Below are 13,403 nucleotides of genomic sequence, written 5' to 3'. Positions count from 1 at the left end.
CCCCATAGCAAGCAGGCCTGATGACCTGCTCTAGTGTATTTAGCTCGGGGACAGAAAGCTTTTATTCCCTCAATGTATTTCCCTCTAACATGCTTTGGATTGTCACACACATTATTTTTAATTTATTTTTTTTTTAGATTTTAAGTTTGTTGCCTCTTTCACAGGCACAGTACTTGTCACAAAGTGATCCTGCTCTTGGTGGAAATGTTTAGAAAATAGTAAAAGTCACTGTAACTTGAATCTAGCCATGTGAGTGCCCAGCAGCAGACAGGCTGGTGGTGCAAAAAGGTGTTCAAAGGCTTCAACATAACACAGTCAAATGTGAGCAGAATCACACAGGATCACACAGGTGTATAGCTTGCCTGAACCTCACAGGGTGACTAGCTGCAGCTACACTAGCACTGTTCTGCACTGGAGGTGCACAGTTCTGTCCAGCACCTTTAGGCATCGAAATCCTGTGAGTTACTGCATTTTCTGTCCTATTTTACCACTATTAGATGAACTCAGATGACCAGTTTTTTAAATAAAAATAGTTAACACATTTTTAGAGAACTGAAAAGCAGCAGTCACATCTAAGTATCGAGTATGACAAGTACTGAGATTTTCTTAAACTATAAAAAGACAGATGGTCTGGCAAACGGCTTGGCAGTTAGCCTTTGCTCTGGCTAACCAAGAAACTGATGAAATTTCACATGCTTTAATTATATTCCTATTTTCAAACCACATTTCTAATGTTTTCAGGGTTGTAAGAGGCTGTGCTAATCTTTTTTTTCTTTCTTTTCTCTTTTCACTTTTTTTTTTTTTTCTTCTAAAAGTGAATATCTCTACTACTAAAAATATCTCTATCATGGAAATCAAAGCAGAAATCATTCAGATTGACTTATCTTGTCCAAATACTCTAAGTTGATCCCATCCTGCAGGGAAGTCATTTACTCACAATTAACAACAACAGAAAAACAAACAAATAAATAAATAATAATAATAACAGCAATAATAATAATAATAATAGTAATAGTAACAACAACAACAACAGTAATAATAATAATAATAGTAGTAGTAGTAGTAGTAGTAGTAATAATAATAATGATGATAATAATAATAATAATAATAATAAAATAATAAACAGGTAGGTCTTCAAGTTGTGCGTGCCTGAATTAAGGAGAACGCATGGACAATATATGCACTCATTCACAGCAAAATATCATATATACACTAGAACAAGCATTGCAATTTAATGCAAAATAAAATAAATATATATATAATATAAATATAAAAAATAAAATTCAAAATTCATGAACTAACTTGGAAAAATATCTGTGAAAGGTTTCAACAAATCACTTTCAACTGTTACTAATAATACATTATGTAAGGGCTGTAGATGCAAGCAGCAGCAGCAGTCAGAAACAAGGTGGACTAGGGAAGCTCAGCTCTTAGGGTTTATTCAATAAGAAGAAAGAAGGATCCATTAACACAAACTATACTGTATCCTGACCTTTGTACTCTCTCTTTGATACTCTCTCTTCATGTTTTTCCCCTTTCAGCTATTAACTTAGTACTGCAAAAATTCTTCTTTACAAATAATTTCACTAGTTTTCCTGATCTAAATTTGAATACTGGTGAAATTTGTCCTGCAGCAACATCTGACTCCAGACATCTCTGTCATACCACAGTAGCACCCGATGGCAGCTTCAGGAGTTTCACATTCACCATCAGCCAGTTCAAACCTCAAGATGTCTATATGGACCAACCCCCCAAAACACCACCTTAGTGCTACCTCCCCTTATGTTGTTGGTGAACCCAGAGGGGTCTTCATGAGTGTATTGGGTTTATGTGGCAAAATTTTGGTAGCAGGGGTGACCTCTGTGAGACAAATCCATAAACTGCCCCATGTTAGATAAGGGCCAATTTCAGACGGCTCCAAAGGGACCCACTGCTGCCCAGAGCCAGGCCAATAAGTGATTTTGTTTGAGTCTCTGTGACAGCAGATTTAAGAAAGGAGAAAAAAATGCTGTGCCACAGTGACTGGGAGACAGACATGACAGCCAGCCCTGCAGCCCCCCAGGTCAGAGCAGCAGTAGGGCAGAAGGTGCTCCAGACAGGCAGCAGCAGTTCCCCTGTGGCCTGTGGAGAGGCCCCTGGTGGAGCAGGCTGTCTCCCTGCAGCCCATTGGTCCCATGTGGAGCAGATCTCCACGCTGCAGCCCGTGGAGGAGCCCCCGGTGGAGCAGGTGGATGTGGCCTGGAGGAGGCTGCGGCCCATGGAGAGCCCCCGCAGGAGCAGGCCCCGGGCTGGAGCTGCAGCCTGTGGAGAGGAGCCCCCGCAGGAGCAGGGGTCTGGGGGGAGCTGTCGCCCACCCGTGGGGGACCCGTGCTGGAGCAGTTTGCTCCTGGGGGATGGATGGACCCCGTGGTACGGAGCCGTGTGGGAGCAGTGCTTGGAGAGCTGCTGCCTGTGGGCAGTCCCCACAGGCTCAGTTGGGGAAGGACAGCATCCCATGGGAGATGAAGGGTTAGGGACTGACCGCAGCCCCCATTCCCTGTTCTCCTGCACTGCTTGGGGTGAGGACGTGGAAAAGTGTGGATGGGGAGAAGGCCTTTTTAGGGTTTTCTGTTATTGTTGTTTCTCACTGCTTCAGCTTGTTAGTAATAGGTAATAAATTTTATTAATGTCCCTATGCCAAGTCTGTTTTGACCATGACGATAATTGTTGAGTAATCTCCCTGTCCTTATCTCAACCCATGAACTTTTTTCATTGTATTTTCTCCCCCTTAACATTTGAGGAGGGGGGAGTGAGAGTGCAGTTACGGTGGAATGAGATGTTCTGCCTCTTTTTTTTTTTTTTTTTTTTTTTTTTTTTTTTTTTTTTCTGTGGTGATATCCCTGCACAAATGTGGTAGTTTATGAGGCAGAGTGGAAGAAAATCATCTTCCTTCAGCTGTGCCCTGTGAAGAACAGGAGTAAAGTCTAGTAAAAGGAGACTTTTTAAGGGACTTAAAAAGTGCCACAGACTTCATACAAAGCAGAACATTAATCTTTTCTCTTTGTAGGGCTGAAATGTAGTCTGTAAACCATATGAAGAAGTGACACACTTCATAAAACACATTTCTATACAGTGCATCCAAATAAAACATATTTCTATATAGTGCACCCAAAGAACAAGAGAAGATTGCAATAATCACACCTCAAACCAGCAAGTCATCATTGAGGGCACAATATGCTGTACAAAAGGTTATATAAATATAAAAGTTATATAAATATAAAGCATACTGAAATTTTGTGAATCTTCCTACAGTGAAACAAGTCACCTTCCCAGTTACTTCTAGAAATGTATTTCCTCTTTCTAGTTGCTTTGTTTAAAACTTGCCCATCTCTGCACATAGCGAAGGAACAGCAAACTTCCTTTTCTCAGGACAAGAAAAATTACTCACAGGAAGAAAGGAGGTGCTTAAGAACGTCAAGCCTGAAATACAGGTTAGCCGGCCTGAGCAGGAGAGCAAAGCTAGGAAACTATTGAAACTATCCATGCAGGGAAAAAAACCTTTAAGATTACAAAATCTTAGGATAAACCCTTAGATGCAGAAGTCAATTTTAACCCTTTCTCGTCAGTGGTCTAGAATTTCACATCTACTGTATACTGCTCCAGAGCCACACTGGTTTCCTAATTAATGGAGTTCTTCTACTGATAAGCCTAAGGTTGACGCTTGGTCAATTCCTATCCTCTTGGTTTTTCAGTATTACACACCAGGTAGTGCAGAACATCCAGATACTAGACAAAACTAATTTTCTGGAGTCTCATATTGCCTGGAAAATCTCTAGATGCTGAGGAACCATTGCAACATTTTCCCAATGATTTCTCTGAATTTAAACCACACTCTTTTTTTGGTGAGATCCTCCAAATCTCTCATTGGCAGAGCAACTTTTGGGCCCAGAGGCAGCATCCAGCTGTTAGGCTTCAGCTTGAAAGTGATGGCAAAGCACACTGCAGAGGGGCTCCTGAGAAAGAGAGTTCAATAACCTGGTCTGTGAAGCCTATAATGTGGATCCATCCATATTTCTGGCTTGGGTCTGGAAATGACACACCACGTTTTGCATAAATTAGTGCCCAGTAAAAGCAACCTTCCCTGGGCTATTAGACTGGGGAAGTGGTGTTTGAACATGCATTTTTCTACATGGGCTGAGCTATTTTCATGCTGTACTGCCCATTGGCTCTGCTCTACACCCTAAATGGCTACATGTGACAGCAGGGACCACCTTGTCTCTTCCCCAAGACTAAGCAAGAACAGGCAAACAGACCAAACGATTCATCCTTTCATCTTTTCAGATTACCTGGATAACTGCCTGGTCATCAACTAACAGAGTAAAAGCTGATGCTATTTGACAAATATGGTGAAAGCAGGAGGGTATTAGTTTAAGAATTTCAGCATTAAATGGTAAAAGATTTATCTACAATGATCTGCCAGAAAAAGAAATGCCATTGAAAACCTTGTCATGCCTCTGTGTGCTGTCATATACCAAAGCACAAAGAAAGGCATTCAGAGTAAGCTTTTAAATGATTTTAAGCTTTATTGCAAATTGTCCTAAAGATATCTTAGTACGACATGGCATAAGTTGGTTGTCCATGACATTTATTTTAATTCCTATGGCATGACAGCTTGCCATGGTATCTGCAGTGTGATTCAAGAATGGAACAAAGAGCAAACAAATGTTAATGTGCCATATGCAAACAACATTTAAATTTGCTCTTGGCAGTATAATTCGAAGCATTATTCAAGAAACTTCCAGCCATGACCCTTATTAAAAATGTCAGTCTACAGTTAAGTACTTGCACCTATTTAAATCTGCAGGCTTTTTTTTTTTTTTTTTTTTTTTTTTAACTTATGACTATTTATACTGTCATAAACATAATCTTGACAAAAATTACCAGATTTATTAATAAAGTATTCAATTTTGTATTTTATAATGTGAACAAGATGGATTTCATCCAACATAATGGTTACAGAACCAGAACATTATTTTCATTTTTAATTTCAGAATTTTATATAAAATTTGAGACAAGTTAGTTCAGACAGTAACTCTCATAGGGCAGAATCTCTGTTTATACAAATAGACACTGCTATCTTCAGTGGAATTTAATCTATTTGCTGATTTTAAAGACTTCTTTGGAGGAGTGTTGCGTTAATGTTGCCTATGTATACAAATGGGGTGGAGAACAGAGAGAAATAAGGGCAGTGTGCACCACGGGAGGTCAGCTTAATGACAGTTCAAGTAAACATTCTGTGTTGCAGTAACCTTTTCTCTAGAAAAAATGATCTAAACCCCCACACTGCTGTAAGAAGTCTGATTTCTGATGAAAGTCCATTTCCAAGAGAAAGCTTGTTGGAACTGCAAAATAAATCTTGAAATAGAAGAAAGACCTGATACGACAATATAACCAGCAAAATAGTCATAAAAGTTTTCTAATACACAATCCTAAATGTTTTCTAATACAAATGAAGCAATTTGTTCTGATAACTTCTTTTAACGGTATAGATCATGGTCCCCAGTGTTCAACATGCTGAATGCTAAACTAAGACAGCAGATTCCTGGGGAAAGTACTGGTGAGGATGGTCCAGGATCTGTAGCAATCTTTTCTTGTCAAGCAGCAATGGAGAGGTCCTCGGAGAGCTCAGATCAGTCTCTCCTTGGACAGTGAGGGTACCACCACAGCCCTAATATGTAGACCACTAAATGCACCACACTGGTCAGATACTAACCTTCTGATGTCATTGAAACACAAGATTTCAGTCTTGATGGAACAGAAGGTAAAGGTAAACATTAGGACCCAAGGGAATGAAACTGCAACAGGAGTTCTGACTGGGTATCAGGAAAAGGTTGTTCAACAAGACTGGGAATCAGGCACTGGAACAGGCTCCCCAGGGCAGTGGTCATGGCACCAAGCTTGCCAGAGTTCAAGGAGCATTTGGACATTGCTCTCAGACACAGGGACTGATTTTTGTGTCGTCCTGAGCTGGACTCAATGATCCTTGTGGGTTCCTTCCAACTCAGGGTATTCTATTATTCTGATTTTTCCCAATGTTTTTTAATGATGCTATACCATACATAGCATTCTGGTGATACTATAATGTCAGCACTATGTATATGTGTATGTGCCCTGTGAGTGTGTATGTGTGTGTGCCTGCTTGTGTGGAAAATTCATCCAAGGCTTTTCATTAGGCAATAACAGGGTATAATTATTTCTCTTTGGTAAAATTTTTCTAATGTTGCTTTTTCTATCCAAAGTAAAATTCAGCCAGCACATTTAATCCCATAAATATTAATCACAGGTGTCTGTATAATGTTCATTCGTAACTGGCTGTGCTGGGGAGAGGAATACTTGCTTATGTGATGTGTATTCATCAGTGCTGTGGTACTATACATTAGTTTTTAATTTATATTGTATATTTCATATGGGTTTGTTTATACTATGATGGAACACTAATAACTTGTAAAGGTTTTTCACTAAACTCATTTTACTAACATGATTTTTGTGTTAGGAAAAAGATGGTGAATTGGTGTTCAGTATTATCATTCCAGGTAAGAGCACAACATCCTAACAAACACAATACTTGATCTTTAAGTCTATGCCTTGATAAACCCATTTACATGATTCAGGTCATAACAACTGAACATGAGATGATCTGTATTTATTGATTAAAGAATCTCACTCAGAAGGAATCCTCACAGCTTGCTGAATTTAAAATTCTAAAGGTTGCCTCAAAATAATCAACTTTGCCTTCATGTGTGGCTGGTCTCTGGTTTACCCCTTTTGCTATTCACAACAGTATCACTTTATGCAAAGCACAGGCTTGCCTTGCTTGAAACATGGTAATGCAAGGAGTATCGTGCTATTAATTTGTCAGGGATTTCACTTGAGTTTAAGACAGCAACACTGCAACTGCATTTTTCTCATCATAGTAGGCAGCTCTATTTACACTGCCCTTAGGTCCCCCCATGCACCCACACCCACCCCTAGCTGTCAGTGTGACCATAAAACCCTGCCTGATTTCTTCTGTGAACAGCTACATGTCATTCAGCTTTCAGACCACTGAGCATGGGCTTGAACAAGCCTAAGATATAGTAGTCTTTGAAGCTTTGGGCAGGAATTGGAGGGAGTGTCACTGAAAAGGAAGTTCAACCTCCTCCAGTTTCTCTCACCCTATGGGCATCTGGCTCACATGTATTAGCCTTATAGCATACTAAATTAATTTGTCCAATCGCTGCTTATAATGATCGCATGGTGTTTTATATACATTGGTCTTGAGGTGCCTTAAAGCAACACACATCTTGCAGCATTATTTGTACTTTCAAAGATTATTTCAAAAGCCTGCAGTGCATCAGCTCTTTATTGTTCCAGTTAGACAGGAACAAATAATTGCAACTTGTAGGAGTTCTCTATTGTCTCTTACCCAAGCAATGTACATCAGATGTCAGTATTTATATTCTAGTAACCTGTCACATGGCACAAGTCTTTTATACCGGTAACTCCCAAGTTTATTAAAATAGGTGAAGAATTAAAAAATAATAATAATAATAGACAAATCAAAACTCAGGTATCTGGCAGCAGTGATAGATCTCATATTCCATGATACATCATTTTTTCTAATTGATCTGAGGCCCCTGTACACAAGAAGACCTGTTCTGGGATCACTGTCTTTAGGAAGACTGTTCATGCAGTCCTTTGGACTCTTATTTGCATGGTGTGTAAGAAAGGCAGGGTGTTTGGATAGTCACCTTCCATTATACAAAGAGAGTAACTGTCTCCTGTTCAGAAAGTAACATCCTTTCCATCCATTTCTCACAGACCTGACCTCGAGACCTGTGGGAGATATATCACAGGAGGCTGTTTCCTTCACCTTAGGTAGGTGAGCACTTATATCTCTTATAAAAGCCTTCCCCTCTTCAGGCATGGCATGCAGGGACTGGAAGACAAGTGACATGGATCCCATTCTCACTGGCCATATTTATCTTTTGTGCAAAACTTATACTTCTAGTAAGTTCCTTTGTTTGCTTGTGTTTAACACAGCCTATGATTTTTCAGGTTCCATTAAACTTCACATTGAACCAACTCTCTGTGCACACATTTCTATCTTTGCTTTCTTCTCACAGGATATATGAAGTGATATCTTGATCAGGGAGCAAGTTGACATCTGTTTTTTTTTTGTGATTGAAATGGAAAAAGACCCTTGAAAGAGTGTCTTCTCTCACCTTTGCACCAGAAACAAGCAGGAAACAACCTTTGGGTTAATGAAGCTGGGGAAATGATTAATAGAATTAGTGAAAGCAGTAGAAAACTTTTTCCATGGACAACTGTCTCTTTGTACCATTTTTCATGAAACATTTCCATACATTCATTTTTGTGGCTGTGAAGAAAAAGGTGGAGGTTCAAAGCTTTCTTCTCAGATTAGAAGATTTGTTGTAGAAAAAAAAAAAACAAACAAAAAAAAAACAACCAAGCAGAACTTCTGTTCTTGATTGAACCAAACTGTTTTCCAAAATCTATTTCTATTTTTGGATGTGACCAAAATCAATCAGAATCATTCATTCAGAATAATCAATCAATTATTGATTGATCAGAATAATCAATCAGAATCAATCTTAATCAATCAGAATCAATCATTCTTCTTGAGTTGCAGTTATTACTCTCCTTATTTAAAGGAAACATATTTAAAATTATTTCACCATTTCTGAAAATCATTATCATCATCATCATCTGAGATTTGGAGGGCCAAATGTCTAAAAGGTAATCATAGATGGGAATTCTACTGAGGTACAGAAGTTACCATAAACAGAAGAATGAACAAGGTTCATTTGAAACTCATCCCTCAAAGAGATCCAGAGAAGCCCTCTCCTGGACTTGTTTTTCAGCCTTCAGCTTCAGGAACAGAGGATGACAGGCACAAAGTATCTCAGGACTCTTTAACTTAACATGGTAAGAAGAGAGATTACCTTCAGAATGCTGTGTATGAACATATACAGATATTTGTCGTTCCCATTCTACGTAGTCTGGGATTACACAATGCAGACTTTAACTGATGCAGTTTTACTTGGTTCAATTTTTGTTACTTAACCCAAAGTCATTGCTAAAATAACCTACAGCAAAAACTCCTTCATCCTATTTCTGCATATCATTATTGCTCTTATTTGTATCTCTGTTCCCTTCTGAGGAATATGACGTCTGTTACCCCATTAAATCTAAACAATGACTCAACCTGCAATGACAACACAAAGCTAGAAAATGATTTCCCAAACCCATTCTCAATAACATTTGCAATGGAGAGGTCCCTAGTAGTTATAAGAAGATGAGAGCACAGAGAAGCTGACTCACCTGGCAGTCAGAAGACCAGTCTGCCACTATTTCCAAGCCAATTCCTATTTAATTACAAGATATTTTCTAAAAGAAAATTCTACCAAAATTAATAAATATAAATTTCAACATGATTCTAAAAATGGTCTGCTTATGGATTGCTTCAATTTCCTTTCCAGCATGCCCTGTTTTTTTGCCCCTTGGCTGCACGTTTTCTTTTTCACTTTTCAAAGGAGAAAGTTTGTCATCCTTGTCAATCAAAAGATCATCAGAGCTCTTGTGTCCTGCCTCATTAGTATATACCCAATCAATTACATCCATTCTGTTTTCCTCACTATTTTCCTCAATTTCCTCTTTCACCCATAACTATTTTTAAACATCTCAAATTATCTTATATTTGATAATGACAATGAGCTTCCCCTTTTGGAGATAGTCGAGCAACAGGATCCTAAACCTAATTTGGATTTCTTGCCTCTTCCAAGACTCTTGTAAACAATCAGTTTCTTCTCACGGGAAATCAGCTTAAAAGGAGGTACTGCAGAGAAATTCCTCTAGGACATGTAGGAAGGTGTTCTGCAGAAAGAAAACAGTAACCTTACTTTTCTCTTAGCAGGAAGGTAGTGAAGTTTGCATCACATGAATTAAGTGCTTGTGAAGGCTCAGCCAACCGAACTCATACTCTCGGTGCCTCTCTCTCCTTCACAGTTACAGCTGAGTCTGAGGGAAACCAGGTCAGCTCCCTCAGTTCCTCTGGCAGGTGAACAACTTGTTCCATCCTTTTGCTGTGGTTCGCCTGGAAATCAAAAGAAACCATTTTCTGAGAAGAAGCTGGTTGTATATGCATTAATCATAGCAGTTTGTGGGGGATTCTCCTCTGAGGCTGTACAAGGAAAAGAAAAGCAAGCACCTGCTTCAGGAGGTAAGCCCTTAGGGACAAACTGCAAAGACAAGTCAAGGCAAACACTTGTCTTGCTGGTGAGGGTGGGCTGAGAAAGACCTTGCTGTAACACATGCCATAAGTGGGACATGGAGAAAGCTGGGCAGGGCAAAATTTTTCAGAATATTTCAGCACATAAAGATGCAATCAGAGAGCAGTGGGATTTTGAAAAGCATTGGAGCTTCATATCCACTTGCTGGAAATCCCTATCTGGTTCTTCTGATGTTTCACTGCTTGCAAACTGGGCTGATCATCTGAGCATTATGTACCCTGAAATGCCCAGAGCTAATTGGGAAAGAACTGGTCCCAGAAACCTTCCTTCAATGTAGAGACAAGTTAACTGGGAAAACCTCAGCAGCAAGGCAACCCTCTCCACCAGGGACCACTTCTGAACCCATTGCCATAAGCTTCGTACCTTTTGGCATGAAGGGAAGGGTTGAGAGGATTTTGTGAAGTACTGTCAGTCACTGCAGAGAGTAAGGGGAGGGCACAGCACCAGAAGAAATGTAAGTTTTGAGTAGCCTATAAGTTAAAAACTGAAGCTAAATTAAAATGGAAATCTCAATATGCCTTTCTACACTCAAGAGGTCTTGGTATCTTACTTCACATGTCACCCACAAGTGCAGCCACATACCTTCTAAAACTGAACAGAGCATACCTAAGTGTTGATAGCTTCATTTTTTACCACTTGACTTTTTTTTTTTTTTCCCTTTCATTCCCCCATATTGCTATTATTCCATTCTTGCTCACCTTCATTCTACCCTTTGCCTTCCTACTAGAAGGTTGTAAAATGGCGTTCCACAATATGTTCTCTGGGAGAAGAAAGAAGTATATTATCTGCCATCATCAAAATGGACAACTCTCACCACAAAGCTCGTGACTACTGAGGGATATTACTGCATCATGCCCTGTGGAGTTCCCATCCCACAACCCCACACCAACCACAATGGAGCATTCTGCAGCACCTCTACCAAACCACGCAGATCCAGCTTTCACTGGGACTTTAAAATACCTTTAATTTATCACAGTTCCAGGCCTGGAACACAGAGCAAGTCAGAAAATGTCTCAGGCACTCATTTTTAAGAGAATGTCATGTCACTCTTTTTTTTTTTCTTTTTCCCCAAGAAATTTGTTTGAAGGTGACCTTGTAATTGTACATGTTCACATGTAACCAATGTTTCAAGATTGCTGTAGTTTTATATTACTTTTAATCGATGCAACACATATTAACTAAGTACTTCATTGTGAACTTGCATGATTTATTAGGTCTTCCTTCATTAATGTGTTTGATCAGAAAAGTAATTAAACAATGAACTGTGGCAGCAACACATACTTTGCATCAATTATTAAAAGCAGGTTTCTTAGAATAAAAATGTGATAATGAATGCTTGAGCTACCATGGGTTACACTTTATGTCAAATTATCTGAACTGTTAGTAATACTAATACTTGGCTTTGCCACATATGAACAAACTAGATATGACAGTGGTGAAGACAAGCATACTAAATTTGTTTCCAACATTGATACTTTAAATAACAGCAGATAAGGATTGAGTTCCTAGACTTGAATTACTATGCAGGTATGTCCTATATATTAATATCTGTCTTTTAAAACAATGCTATGCCTCTTTTGTCATCTTCATTACCAGTTACTAAGTATACTCATACCATATCCGGAATTTGCTATGCTGAACACAGAAGGTATTAGTAATGTCTACATGGATAAAACAATATTTAGATCCCCCATGTGGAATTTTAATCTAAAAAAAAAATAAATAATTTATTTCCTTACTTGTTTTTCAGAACGCATTCTTCCTGTTCATTTTCCTATGGTTTATTAAACCTAGTTTATGCCAATCAAATTACCCATGTTGAGAGTTATTCAGACCTCACAGGATTGTTCCTTAGCAGACAACAGTGCTGCTTTCCTGGGTGAATCTCATTCTGCTCACATTCCTCTGTCAGACACTGAGAATTGCACTGACAGGGCATATTCCACACTTTCTTCCCTCTCAGTTATTTCTGAGGAAATGTTCTCATATATTTGTCATGTTTAGTATAAGAATAAAAATAATAATAATAATACTAAAAAAGTAACCGTCCCACATTCCAAGTATTCATTCCACTCTTCCTTAAATGCCTTAATGCTATGTAAAGTTCCCTCTATCATAATCCAGGATTGAGATAATAATCTATCAATTTTATTTCATATGCTTGATGCGCTCCTCAAACATTGGACCCCAACTGTTTTGAGAAATACTGCATCCCTACAACCATGCGTTCATACCTGTGTCTGTCTTATTAAAACACATAATTTTGAGAAGTAGTTTCCTCTTTATTCCCTGTTAATTAAAATCTAGCTTAAGCCTTCTGCACCACCATAAAGTATTTGGACTGAATTTCCTCAGTAACAGTTTCATATATTGCTCAGATCATCTCCCAGATGTGGCCAGCCATGAGCTGATTAACTTCTCGACCAACAGGACATTTGGAGGAATACATTTCTGTAATGGGTCTCAGCTTGTGCCAGAGAAAGGGAATGTTCCTATGAGTGGGAGTTTACTGTCTTTTGTGAAATTGGCTTACAGTATACCATTGCCATCTGACTTACAAAAGGCACACTCACTTCCATCTGGCTGAGTTAGTAAGTTATCTGCCTGCACCTATCGTTCACTTCTAGATGACGGCACATTATGCAAATGCTGGCACTCTGATGGGGAACAAAGATAAGCAATAAAAATCAGTGTTTTTCATAATCAGTGTACATTTCTTAGAACTTCCGTGTTCCCCAACAGACCTCCAGTTTCCCCGATTCAGCCAACTGAGCACAGCAATGGTTCTCATCTAAATAACTACTTACTGCAAATGCCTTACTGTTACCAGCTCCTACTTTCCATTCTTAAATTGACATCTCACTGTGTGTCTGTCTTCCTTTTGTCTTATGCAGAAGCCAGAGCACACATACCCCACAAATGCAAGAAGTACAAAAGAGCCCAACCCTGCTCTGGATGGATTGGGAAGGATTTTGAATTAAAATTGTTCTAAAGTCCCTTGATTCATTTAAGTGCTACTCCCACAACTGTTAAGCTTCTTACCACTATGAATTTACAAATATGTACATTCTA

This window comes from Aythya ferina (genome assembly GCF_964211825.1).
Source record: "Aythya ferina genome assembly, chromosome: 1".
Lineage (NCBI taxonomy): Eukaryota > Metazoa > Chordata > Aves > Anseriformes > Anatidae > Aythya > Aythya ferina.
The sequence above is the reverse complement of the archived record's forward strand: the minus strand, read 5'-3'. Positions refer to the sequence as shown.